The sequence below is a fragment of the Corapipo altera genome, unplaced genomic scaffold, assembly GCF_003945725.1.
Source record: "Corapipo altera isolate COAL_440 unplaced genomic scaffold, ASM394572v1 63, whole genome shotgun sequence".
NCBI lineage: Eukaryota > Metazoa > Chordata > Aves > Passeriformes > Pipridae > Corapipo > Corapipo altera.
This window is the reverse complement of record NW_020884928.1, coordinates 841,257-855,533: the sequence shown is the minus strand read 5'-3', so window position 1 is coordinate 855,533 and position 14,277 is coordinate 841,257. Positions and strand designations below refer to the sequence as shown.

General features: G+C 40.5%; 1 long non-coding RNA gene across 1 annotated transcript; it reads left to right on the top strand.

Annotated features, from left to right (window-relative positions):
- Positions 1-4: 4 nt before the first annotated feature.
- LOC113954405 lies at positions 5-12,581 on the top strand. The gene is made up of 4 exons (XR_003530190.1): positions 5-4,963; positions 7,096-7,161; positions 8,336-8,581; positions 9,606-12,581. It is a non-coding gene; the product is annotated as an uncharacterized LOC113954405 (long non-coding RNA).
- Positions 12,582-14,277: the final 1,696 nt, after the last annotated feature.

Below are 14,277 nucleotides of genomic sequence, written 5' to 3'. Positions count from 1 at the left end.
TGTGATGGTTTGGGCTATATATACTTTCATTATGAAAATGAGGTGAACAGACACAGAAGGAAAGTGCCTGTGTAAATGTCAGCTTTATTGAATGTAGCTAACTATTATTTATTTTTCCAAGCTTTTAAAAGTTAGAGATCTTTTAAGGTTTATTAGATGCTCTTGGACCCCTTCTTTCCATTCTTGTTTACCTGGCATTTCTCTGTGCTTTCACAAGCAAGTTGCAATACAATGGCTATTTTCACTTCATTTTCAGCTTGTAACAGGATCTATATAAGACAAAATGAAAAATCCAGTGTTTCCTTATTTGTAGTTAAACTCGACCTTTTATATACCAACCAAAGATGCCCCATAAAGCTTAGAGAAGTTAAAATGTGCTCAAAGGGTTCTGCTCTAGCAATATATTATGAGAAAAATGTATTTTCTATACATTTTAGAATAATTCACTAAATTATATCTAAATAGAGTAAGCATTTAGCGGACTTTTTTACTAAGTACATGTGGCAATCTGGTTCTGTTTAAAATGCTAATAAATGCATCCCATCTCTAATGAAACTAGTGCTCCCTGCATAATTAATTAGCATTTAATACAGATGAGGACGGGAAAGCCATATTCACAGTCATTTTTAACCAGAATAGTTAATAAAAGAATTCTTCACAATTCTGAAAGGTCACACGTGAATAGCTCATTTCTGCAAAACGGGTATTTTTTTGCAAGTAAAAATTTTGGTGAAGTTTACCTGGAATCGTTGGTCCATACAGCTTTTATCCACAAGGTGGCATTCCTAACAGGAGTTTACGAGACATGGTAATTTCTTGCAGTTTTTGAAGAGCTCTAAGTGAAAGGCAGTCATAAGCATTTGTAATGTTATATGAGATTTTTGTGTTTTAATTTTTATAAAATGTAATTAAAAGTAAGTCAGAAACATTAACGATAATTAGTTTAATACTGATTGATATGTGGAGTACACAGAAATATGTGATGGTTCCAGGTCAGCAAAACAGCATATTAATTCATGGCATTATATGCTACTATGGACACTTTCCAATGGTAAATCCGGAATCAATTTTGCTTAATAAAAGAATATAAAATAATAAGAAAATCAATTATATAAATCAAGAGCACAAATAATATCATGGTCTTATATGCAAAACCCCAGTGTTTGGGGTTTTGGTTATGATGCAGCTTTTAGTGAATGCTGGGTTAAAGAAGAGCACATAACAGTATTCACAGGGAAGGATTTTTCATAGCTTAATGTTACAAGTGCCAAGAAGCGTATTTTCAGATGCCTGTCATCCAGGTTGGCCACTGAGCCCACAGGCAGCCCTGCTTTCTTTCAGGCTTTGTATCTTTTTCACTTTCCTGGAATCTTTGCTATATATATGAATAAAAAGAATACATTGCTTGTTATTCATTTTATACAAGCATGAAGGGAGTATAATACAACCTGCTAAACCAATACAAGTGTACTAGGTTTTATATAACAGGGACATGCATATTATGCTTTTCTCCCTCATGGGTAAGGTCCTGATCTTACTTTTGCTTCTTTTGCTGACTCTGTAAGATCAGACCTGAGTTAAGTAATCATTTCTGTTTCCATTTTAGCTAGTGCCCTAGTTGCATTTTTTTTGGAAAAAAAGCTATAACCTTAAGTTTATGCTTAAACTGGAATCCAGTGTAAACTGTGGATTTTTTTTTTTCAAGTCTATTTCAAGTCAACGGAAAGGAATACAATGGAGTAGTTGTTTATTTGTTTGTTTGCCTTATTGTTTTGTGGTAGCAAAAATTCTGTGGTGTCTTTTCTAATGCATGTGTACATTTCCTGTTAATCTTTCTGCTCCATGTGCTGCCCCCACTGATGCCAGAGCCCTCTGGTTTTTCTTTCTATCATTTAACACAGCTGAGAGGTTGGAGTAGCAGCTACATCCACTGCTGACACTAATGACAGTCTTTGCTGAGAGACAGGGTACTTCTTTGACATTAAGCAGATATTCTTTTTCCTAACATGCTTATTTCTCAAAGATGGCTATGAAAAGCAGGGTATGAATTCTTGTTCACTGAAAACAACTGTCAGTCAAAAAAAAACCACTTTCAGAATGATTAGGCAGGTAGAACCTACCTGCTGGATGAATCTGGCACAAGGACTGCAGAGACAAACTTGAGTTTATTGTCTCATGATGACTACCAGTAAAATTTGAGGGCCTGAACATCTCCTATATACTGCAAATTTTAAAGAAATGTGGTGAAAATGTCTATTTCAAGGGTGTGGAAATGGCTGGATGAAGAAAGTTATACATAGTAATTAGGAAAGGTTGATGAGGAAGTAAATAATTTGTGGCTGTTACCTTTCAAGTTAGACATTGAATTTTCTTTGTAGTACATTAGGTGAGTAGATGGGGACAAGGTTCCTCTGAGAAGAGCAATGAGCCTGTCCTAGGGAGGAGGTTTAAAAACAGGGAAAACAAACGTACTGAGGAAAGGAACATTCTCTGCTTTGATGACTGCCATGTAGAAAGGGCTTGTAGTGAAGGATAGTCTGCAAACAGAACTATACACAGCTAAACAAGTGAACAGGTTAGTCAAGGTAATGGCAGGGTTCAGGGTCTCCCAAAAAGCCATAACGTGTAGGGTGCGATGGACACCACCAGTAGAAATCAGTGGTCTTGAGCATTGCTGATGTTGCTTCTGGGACATCTCATGATGTTGGATCAGATGGATATGTACTCCAACTCCCAGAAATGCGGGAAAGAGATTGCACTAAATTTGTCCTTTTGCCTGAGTTATATGACAGCAACTAAGAGTTCGTGTAACCAAGAGCTTGCAGGTAACACTGTCAGAAAAAAAGTCCATACTGACTGCAGACAAATAATAGTCCTGATACTTTATGATGGATCTGCAAATTACTTTGTTAGTACAAAGCACGTCAGGGGCTAATTTGATGCGGTTTATTGTTTGCAAGAGGTGGATTATAAATGTTGGGAATTGCATCTTATGTAACTGCTGCTGGGTAGGCATAGGTATGAGTAAGTGTGAACTGGGAAAGGAAAATGATACTGGGAACTGTAACCACAAGTATTATCACTTCCCATATGTAACAAACTTGTGCCTAGGGCAAGGAAGCACAATTACTGACAGAAGCTGTGTTTGTTCATGCAAGTGATTTTATTGCTCTAAGTGATTTATCACTGGATTATGTTTTTTGATGAAAGACTTTTCTGGAATAATTGTACTTGAAATGAGTTGTTTAGCTTCAATAGACAACCAGGTCTGTCCATTGAAAATAAATTACATTTTTAAAGTACTTTTATAAGGGTTTCTAAATGGTGGGATACAATGGGCCATTATGCAACATGGGGGTTTGCTTCCCCAAGTTAGTAACATAATCTCTTTCTCTCTCTCCCTTTCACTTCCTCAGTCTCAGAAATCTAGAACTACACATTTTAGAAAATCATCAGATACTTAAATATTTCATATACTTCCAAATTATATGATTTCACTTCATCTATTATCAAAAGAATATGCTGGATTCTCTGAATTTATATTAGGTGCTGAAGATACATTGATGATTACTGAAAAGCAGTCCTCATTTCCTTTACAAAAAGATGTTACATTCTCAAATTGCACAGCACCTGAATTGCCAGAGTCTCTGTTCCTTGTGCTCCTGGATCACTGATGGTAAAGCTCTTACTTTCTTATGCATTTATATTATTGTAAAAAGAAATAGTTATAAGTACAGGTACCTTCCTTCTCAGAGGCATCTGGATGCAAAACAGACACAGCTATCCACTCTGGTACTTTGGCTTGACACGAGAATTACTTTACTAAAGGCAAATCAAACCTGATACCCATTCAACCCCTGTTCAAATGCAGAGTGGCAAAGCTGAGCCGGAAGATACCAAGTGAAAAGTGAACTTTCCAATGCTGTATAAAAGCCAGTTGAAAACTACTTCACAAACTACTAAGATCTCTGTAGTGCCCAATACCACAAATCGTTACTCATTTCCGCAAGGCACAGCTGACAGCTGACGGGGGAAATGAAGAAATATAAATTACTTTTCTTTTTAAATCTGTCCAAAATAACATTTGCCTTCTGTGAGCACTTAGCTACTTGTGCTAAGCCTTGGGGTGAAGAGTGAGTCTCCCACCTCCCAAGGTGGTGGCTCTTTCGTGAGTTCTGGGGCAGCAGAAGAATCATCTTCAGTGATGAGATTTTTTTTCCTTGTATTAATGCATGATCTGTTTCATAAATCAAATTACATATAAATGAAACAGCTTAAAAGTAATTGTGCAGCTGAGCAACTGATGAGTTATTGTGCCTTATGGCTGCTGTGGCTATGTGGGTAAGCACGAAAAAGACAAAAATTGGTCTCTTTAACCTCCAGTGTCCCTTCTATCTCCCCTATGAGTTTCCTGTCACTTTAATTTAAGATGTATTTTGATCAACTTATGAAATCAATTATATGATACATTTGTCTCCAATTCCCCAGAAACAATTATCCAGTCCTGTGTTCCTAAATTCCCTCCTGTACGCTGCCTTACTATTTTTTTTTTTTGATAGCTGTAATAGATGTTGTTAGTGATGATGCTGTTTGTAGATCTGGTTTTAGAGGTTAGACAGAAGAATTAAGCAACATTTGGAGTGTCATTGAGACCACCTTGGTAATTTTTTTTGGTTTGCAAAGCAGATGTCTCTGTAATGCACTCAAATTCTTCACCGTCACCTATTGTCATAAAGTCATTTTAGCATAACTATTTTTTAATTCTCTAAGCCTTTTCATGGAATAATTTAAAATCAGTCTTTGTAGGATAAATTTAACTCTATATTACAACTCAAAATACCAGAATCATAAAATTTGGAAAAAATATTCTTGTAATAAGCATTTTGTAATTAATTTAATTAGGTTTCTTCCAGGCTGATACTTGGACTGCAAATTGAGAGTTTTATTTCCCTTTTGGCCTCAGGTATCCTCTGAAATGTTCAGACTTAAGTTCTGTGAACTGTGTTGTCATTTCGTGTTGTGACACTGTGTTGTCACTCTGTTTCTGACAGCAGGATTTTACGAACTGCCATAAGTTCTGAACAAAAGGAAAAGTGTGTGTATGCAACAATTTTCAGTGGATCGGAAAATGAGGAGACATTATTTTGTTATTATAACTTGACCTAAGAGGAGAAGAGGTGCATATGTATGAGCATGCAGATATATGATAAGTTGATATCATTCCCAGAAAGCTTGAAAGTGGTGATTTTTGCAACATTTCGAATTGATTAGGGGATGTTGGGGTTTTCTTCCTACTCAGATTCATGAAGGAATGACACAAAAATTAAGAGCTATTTTTAAAATCAGACTTTGATATGTAGAAAGTAATAAATGGGGGGAAAGTGGTAGCAAAAGTCAGATCCAGTGAATAGTGAGAAGCTGGACACAATTCTGCCAAATGTCTGTGAATTAGTGCCCAAGACTGAAATTCTGACACCTTAAACAGTTCCTTTAAACATGGCCATGACTAAAGCAGGCTATTTCTAGCCTTAAAATCTTACTATAAAAGCAGAGCTGTGGTTTTCTTGAGAGATTTTTGTAAATTCTTGCTGCCGGGAGGCTAGGTAGCCGGGAAACAGCTATCTAGGGGGAGCTGAGAGGGGTGGTTCTACTTTTTGTCCGGCAATAATTCTGATCTAAAGTAATAAGAAAGCATTGAAAATTTTATTTAAACCTAAGAAATTGTATTTAGCATGGGATGGGCATTTATAGTTTAGCAGTCTGTTTATCTGAAGCTGTATGACTTCTTCCTGACTGTGAAGGTTTCCAGGACATGTTGTTCAGTTTACTGTGTGTTTTGAGAGACAGAAAACGTGAAAGAATTTATGTATATGCACACGTATATATAATGTACATGCATACAGACTGTATATGTATTTCAGTTTATTGTGTGCACAGAATATCATGCTCTCATGCTCAGGAACACAGCGTGGTCCACAGCCCAGGGCTCCAGCTGGCCTTGGCCATTGGCTGGTTTTGTTGCCTGACCTTGGCTCACTGTCACTGAGAAGGCTGTCACTGAGCTCTGAGAGTCTGTAAACTGAAACCATGTAAGATAAGAAAAGTAAAACCAGGCAGAACTGAATGTGCTGAGCTGGGAAGACTGTCTTGGGGACTGGGAACAAACACTGACATGGAATCTATAAAACCTGAGGGAGAAATCAGAGACATAGAAGATGGCATCTCTGCAACTATGAGGACTTGTACTGAAGTACTGGGGTATTTTGACATGACTGAAATGCTTTTCTTATTAAATATATAGTCTACAGCACCAATAAAAAGTAACAGAAACCACCTCATATGCTTTTCTCTTCTCTCTCCCTCTCTCTTTTCCACATTTTTCCTGCACCGACCCTCATCTCGTCAGCTCCCTCTGAACCCATCTGAAATATGCTTATCTGATCAGGCTCTGGTTAAAAGTGCCTCTTGATACCTTTTACTGCTCTGCTCTTGTTTCACTCCATGAAATCACGTGAATCATACAAACCCCCAGGGCACACTTGGCATGTGGTACTGTTGTCTCCAGTGTCCACACTGGGATGGTGGTGTGGCCCTGGAGCGCTGCAGTGACCAGCCAGCCCTGTGCACTGCCACACAGGTGCCCAGCTTGGCAGCGGGGCTGGAGGGGTGAGAACAACATTCCCAGCCCCAACGTGAGTATCTGGGGTTGGGGTAGGGACTAAGGGCCCAAGAGGCTTTGCACTTTGCGCAGGCACCCAGGTGAAAATTACTTTGTTTCTAATCACAGCAGGCACTGGGGCTGCTAGGCCCTGGCAGAGGTTCCCCCTTGCTGTCAGAGCCAAAGCCAGCAGCTGTCTCCATAAGCACAGTACGTTTCATATATGGCAGACTCTCAGCTGCCTTCAGATCCCTCTGATTAAAGAAATCACCTTGTTCTGGGAGTGTCTAGTGTGCCATCTGGGACGTGCTCTGCAGCTCCTCAGACCAAACTGGAGAAGCTGTGTTTCCTTGTCTCTCGTGTTTTTCCTAACAGTCTCATTCCTACCAGCACCATATTTCTTGTTGCCAATCTCCTCATCTCATTTCTGCTACCAGGTGGTTAAGCAAGCAGAAGGACATTGGACAAAAGGGACTACCTGAACAATTTAAGCTGGACTGCAAGTACACATTGGTTCCATCCATTTTAATTTGGGGGGGGGAGGTGTGTGGTTGGTTGGGTTTGTTATTTGTTGATTGTTTTATTTGGGTTTTTTTTAATAAATTAAGATGCAAACATAAAATGGTTGGCAGTTTAGCTGTCCTTGAAATGTTAGGTCTGAGAACCATATTTGGAATGAAATTTATCTCTGATTTTGTTAGAGTATCCATTTTGGCATATAGTGAAAGTTACAGTGAGGGTTACAGTGTTAGTGTGAGGTCTCCAAAGCTACAAAGTGTGAACTAGATATAGACAAAAGGTGGAAAAATGTATCCCATGAACTAACCAGCCCCTTGATTAAATCACTCAGGAACCTGTACAAGTAGGATTTCATACAGAAGGAAGAGATGAAGGTGCACAGGAAAAAAGACTTTCTAGTCACACTGTGAGCTCCTGCTCTGTAGCAGCTGCTGCTGCCCAAACTCCTCTAAGAAAACCAGTCTCTGCTGTAAGCTGATAGCAGAAATGTTGTTGCACGGTGTACAGTAGCATTTACTTTTGGGCATTTGCTAAACAGGCAAGAGATACATTTTGGAAAGAGAGTCTCAGCAGTCTATCAACTGGAAAATAAATTATCTTTTTCTGCAGCCCACTCCATTATACCCCACTGCCCTTAGTTGCCTCCTCTGAACTTGGATTCACTACATTTCCAGGCACATCTGGGCTTAGAGAACATATTATGTAGCACAAGGGAGAGCAGGTGGTCCTGTGCAGCCCTGTTTGTGTTCAGCCTAATCTGAGAGATTGGCTTTTGGAGGAGGGGCAGAGATCTGGGGGCATATATGCAATTCATCATCACTGTTTCCAACTGAATGTGAGAAACTGCTACACCTGCTCCTCTGCTTCTGACGGGCTTTGAAATATAGGCAGGCTGAAGGACGTGTGAGCTTTTCTTTCATGATAACAAAAATAAGCACTTTGTTCTGGTATCTGTAAAGTTAAGGCAGTTTCCTACAAGCAGCGATAATTCAAGAGCAGTTTCTGGCTTGTGATTGACACATGAAAAGGAAGAGTATTTTTGGAAACGCTGGTTGATTTTATTATTAAAAAAAAAAAAGGACAGAAAATCACTGCTAATTTTCAGTTTGCTGAGTCTTTTAATACATAATTTCCAACTGAAACACATTGAATTATCAGACAGAAGAGAAATAATTCATTGCTGTGAGACAAAATCATCAGTATAAAGTAACTGCTAGAAATCTTCATCGTGCCCTAGGAAGGAGTCCAGGTGCCTTTATGCCACAAGAAGTTTAAACAATGTTCAGCTGTGAACCAGGACCTGGAATAATGATGCAAAGCAAATGCCTGTTGACATATACAACCTGTCCCAGGGGAATGAGAGTGCATTAGAGGACTGGGAAGATCCCTAAAACCAAACTGCAGGTATGGGTGCCCTGATGGGAAGCAGACCAAACATACAGTAGCTTGGAGGCTCTGTTGGAAGATACAAGCTGTAAATGCACTTTCTGTGTTTGCCAGACACTTTTAGAGAAAACTGGGAAGATTCAGTCCCAACTCATGAAAGATTTTTGCAAATCTGCAGATGCCAAGCCTGAGTTTGAGGTCCAGGAGAGGCCAAGTGCCACCTGTGTGATTGTTGCTGCAGCAGTACTAATGCATCCTCCCCAGTGCAGAAATTGGAGAATTTTGCTGCCCTGCTGTGGGGAGCAGGTGGGTTCGTGCAGGGTTTGTGCAGGGCTGGGTCCTGCTTTCCAGAATTGTCAGTGCTGGCTGCCCCATTTCGTCCTGGACTCCTTCACCCTTTCCCCTTGCTGCAGTACCACAGCTGCCTCCACCACTGTCCTTCCCTGCAGTGAGTAGTTTACCTGCACTACCAAGAGCCCTTAGGCTAATTTAGGGATTTAGGGAAGGCAATAAGAGGTATACTAACAGTGCATATAGATAAAGTAATACTTGATTTTTGAAAAAAATTTGAAATACAGTTTTCAAATGGTGTTTAAAAATGTATTCCAAGAAGAATCTGAACTTCCCTTGTAAATAATAAAAATTATAAGTTATCCATTGGAAATACAATCTGTAGCTTCATTGAAGTTCATTTATTTAAGCAGGCTATGAATTATTCTGGGTTTTTTCATCACCTGACTACCTGGCTGACTCTGTGTAACATTACCATCTACATCTGTATAATGGAAGTAATAGTACTATGCATCTTTGAAGACAACCCTGGAATTTCAGAATAAAGAGTTTATTTAAGTGCTGGATTTTACTTTGTGGAAACTCTGCAACCTGATTCATTTCAAGTGAATCTCAAAAGTGTTGTGGAGTCCAATGGGAGCAAGATTGGATTACTGCAAAATGCAGGCTTGAAATCAATTATATATTTATTACCTTTAAAATAATTATCCATTACATTCCCTCTTAACCTTTTCATTATTGTTTTACATAGGGTAAAAGAGCTACTCCAAGAAGTGACTCTCTCCAAACATGAACATGAACAGAACATCATGCTTTCCAAAGCAATTACAATTCTCATTCACTCTTTCCATCTCCCTCATGCTTGCTGTGTGTAATGAAGCTGAAAGACAACAAGGGACATGGTCACTGGAGATACTTGTCAAGCCTGTGACTGAAGCTACTGAAGTTCTCTACTGAGACGCCACATGAAAGCTTGGATAAAGAAGTGCTACAGTTCCAAAGTCCAAACATTCCAAACATTCAGTTACTAGGAAATAACCAAGTTATATCTTCCAATGCAGCCTTAGCTCAATTTTCCTATTTATGCACGTTATAATATAGTATTTAATTATGTCGCCACAGATAAGTTACTCCTGAAATTTCCTCCTAATAACTTCTCTGAGCATTTGTGTATCTATGTAGCCCTTAGAGCTGGGCCTTTATTTCTCCCCAAAAGCATTGTATTAGAACCCAGCAGAGAGAGATTTGATCTAAACTCTGGATTTCCTAAAGTCTCAGAGGCAAAGTCAACCTGGCATGACAGCCCTTAGTGAGGAGAGCTGGGGGCTTGGCCCACAAAGTACAAAGTGGAGCTATGTGTCTGTCTGTCCCATCCACTTCTCCCTTACATTTTACTAGAAGTACAGTGACCAAAGTGATGGCTCAGTGCCTCCCCAGCAATTCAGCCCCACCACTTGCTGATTAACCAAAAACCCCTTGCCCAGTTGGAAGAGCCCATCCGTGCTAGCTGAGGATTGAAGATTTTATTTTGCTCTAGAGAAAGGAAAACTGCAGTGTGGTTTTAAATCCTTTCACAGAGGAAGGGTATGGAGCAGGTGGCCAAACATGCTAAGGAGGACTTTGGACTCAGGCCATGGCTGGTCTGAGACTGGGAGGTGTCAGGAAACACCTTGCAAAACACTGGGAGTAAGAGTGGACAGCAGCTCTGCAATTTTCATTTTCCTTTAGTCAGTAGCTAATTAGTCTCTGTGTAGGGAACAGGTTCCCAGTGAAAAGCAAAGCCCTGCACTGGCTGTTACCAAGCAATTATTCATTGCCATTCAAGCAATTATTGCTGCCTCTGGGACAGCAGTTACTTTCTACTTTGAGAAACACCGGAGACAACTTTCCATTAAGCAGTCACTCTTGTTTACAGGAAAATGCACAAATAAATAATAGAAATAATCTACCAAGGTAAAATTTGATCTTTTTGATTTTTAAGTGAAAAACCTAAGGGAAGACACTGATGTAGAGAACACTGAAGGTTTTTGGCTCTACCTGGGGCAAAATAAAACCTCTAAATAGTTGAAAGCCTTTTCTCTAAAAGATTTACCTTATGTTTCCAAAAATGATAACCTCTCCAAATAGGTAGAAAAATATCAGTAATCCCAAGTTTGTGGGGGAACAAAGCGCTTGCATAGCTTTTCTTTCAAAGATTTAGTTGCTTTCAAGTGTTCCAGTTGCTGATTATTTCAGTAGGAAAGTTTGAAAGGATGAATATGTCTGTTCGATGCCAAGTGACACTCAAGATGATCCTTGTTGCATGCGCTGGCTCAGAGTTGCTGAAGACCTGTGTTTGAAGCCACGTGAACAGCAGCGAGGTTGCACATTCAGTGCCACACAGAGACATCTGCAGTTTAACAGGAATTTCTTTGTCTGGATATGAGCAGTGTACATGCCTAGGTCTCCATTACGTTCGGTTTCAAGGTTTCTTGCAGGACACTGATTTATAAAAAGCTGGTTAGAAATAATGAACGGGATCAAATGGAAATGAACGGCGCAGCAGGGAGAGGATCTGTCCTTTTAACAAGCCGTGGCACTAACAGATGAAGCAAACTGGCCTTCCCTGGCTCCGCAGCTTGGCTGGGGAATTGCTCTCACAAGGGGGCCGAGCCCACAATAGCCTGGTAGCACAATCGCTCATAAACCCAGAAATGTTGCTCTCCTGGAGGGCTTACGTGGCACATCGTTGTGCAGAGCTGGGGAAATAAGCTGCGCATTTCTCATTCGATGGTGATAGTAGGCTTTTTCAGGAGCTTTGCCGACTTCCCACATCATGCTTTCGTAGCCTAAAGCGGGTCAAAGCCGGGAAAACCGGCTCGGAGAGCAAAGACAGCTCTGGTGCTGGCACCGCCCGGGGTGGGAGCGCTCCCGGCAAAGGGGCCTGGGGATGGAGCAGCCGCGAGTCAGTCATTTAGAGATCGGCTGCGCTCGGGGGCACGCACTTTTCATTCCCAGTTTTCCAGGCAGAAAGGCTTCCCCAGCAGCCATCTGCCGGGCCCCGCTCCCAGCCCGCCTGGGGTGTAATGGCTCCTGGGGGAAGCACCTGACTCATTTACCCTGGGCTGATAACATATTGCAGATATTTTGCAGGCGGCAGCTGAGCTTTTTGATGCCTTAAAGAGAGTTTTGTTCCTTTTGCTTCCAATGTACATGCCGGTTCCTCCATGGTGTTTTTGAGGGCAGAACCTATCATCCCACAAGTTATTACTTGCTTCTGTACATCTGCCTCCTCTGAGAGAACTGAGGAACAAAATAGTTTTTTAAAGGGGCCCTATTTACTAAATAAGTTACTCTTTACCTAAGAGTGCATGACCTGCTGTAAGTGTTCAAAAAACTTTGGGGTAATGCCTTAAAATCAGCTAAAATTACTTTATTGTTGATCTGTTCTATTCTACTACGTTCCTTTATTTTATTTTATTTTATTTTATTTTATTTTATTTTATTTGTATTCTTCAGCTTGCTCTTTTTACTCCCCTGTAGCCCTTATAAACACATGTTACTGTTAGTACATCAGGATCAAAGGAAAAAAGAAAGACACTCTATTGCTATCTCTCTTCATCCTCCCCCGAGGATGCTGTGATTTAGTTTCTAATCTGGAGGGCACTGTCATTGGGAACAATGCCAAGTCCTTTTTTCATAGCATGTATGAGACTGAAATTGCTCATTAAAATTCTTTCCCACCTTAGTGCACAGTGTTTGCTGTGGGCTGCACTGTTGTTTGACTCACTGTGTCAATACCGTCTGGCCTCTCAGCATCTCTGGCCTGGCAGGGCCTCATTATCCCTTTCTGACCCTGCCTTGGAATACTTGCAGGATTGTATTCGTGTGCCTTCCAAGTTTCAGCATCTTCCCTTTATAGATTTAATGGCCTCACCAGTTTTATCTGCTGCTGATTTTTCAGCTCATTTATCTTGGTTACATTTAGTTAATTGAGACTAATGTTTTGTTGAAAAATATCTCTCTTGGTCCCCAAGCTGAGTTTTTGAAGTGAATAGATTTGGGTAGAAATTTGCAAATGAGCTATTAATATCATCACTGCAAAGATACTCTCTTCACCATCATACCCACATTGGCCTGGAGGGGATTGCTTTTCCTGACTGATAGTCAAACAGTTGCCAGCATCACTTTCTCCTTTCAGTACAGCTGGGACTTTATGTCTGTAAGCCTAAACTACTGCTGAGTGCTATACTAGAGCCAGTCTTACTTCTGAAGGTGAGACTGTTTTATATTAGTTTTTATCTCAAAAGAAAGGAAAAAAATATATTTTATCTCCAACTATTAATTAATAATTAATTAATCTGAATTCTTATTTGACTGTTAGATTTAGGTATCATGAGATACCATCTGGGAGCGGGAGGCAGAAGTAGTTGCACGAGCTAAACCAAAACCCCTCTCAGCCTTGCTCAGTAACATGTGAAACTGCAATGAGCTACTTCAGAGATCCCATCACTGCAACCATAGGGCATCTCCTCAAGTAACACAGCTCAGCAACAGGGAAGCACCTGGTAGTCTTTTTAGAGTTAGTCTGTCCTCTTGCAGTTTTATCGTGCTTGTCGGCCTGATGTTACGAAGTGCATAAAGGTGCATCCATTTTTCTGTATTAGTTCTCGGCATTCCTTCAAACAGGGTGAACCTGGGTTTGTCTTGACTCCAGGCTGGTGTGGCTGAGGATGCCTCTACTGCCTGCCTTTCCAGCTTGTCACTGTGACACACAGGCACTCTCCAGTCACTGTGACACGCACTGTGCCAGGTCCCTGTGGCCAAGGCACCACAAGGTTTGGTTGCTCAGCTGCTCTACAGCTGCAGCACTCTCTGTACAGCTGGAGAAATGCCATTTGTACCAGCTGAAGGTCTTTGTCAAGTATTTAGTGGCCACATCTTTCACAACTATTGCCCATTTTTGTATCCTTAATGATGTGTGAATGAATGATTAAAATTCTACTACTAAAAGTAGCTAGATGTTTGGAAAAAGTTTGATCTACATCCCACAGAAGGAAGAAAAATGTCATAATGTTTGGTCTTGCATTTGATTGAGAAACTGGTCAAACTCTCAGAGATACAGATCAAGTTGAAAAACAAATCTAATTTCCTAAAGTTGGAAGAAAACTTGAGAGACACCATCTTAAACCAACAAGTCATTTTATTAGGGGAGAACCAGGAGACAGAGCCAATCCGGGAAAACGAGCTCTTCCAAGTGTCAGTCCATGACATCACAGCATTGCTGGGGCAAGTGGGAGTGGAGACCTCAGGGAGGGACAAGCCTCTCCCTGGCTGGGAAGCAGAAGTGATGGCAGCATCCTGAGCAAGGGTGACAGATGGTATTTTTTCTGCAAAGTGGGGATGGGAATGTCCCACCACTGAATTCCTAGGCTGCACTTCAG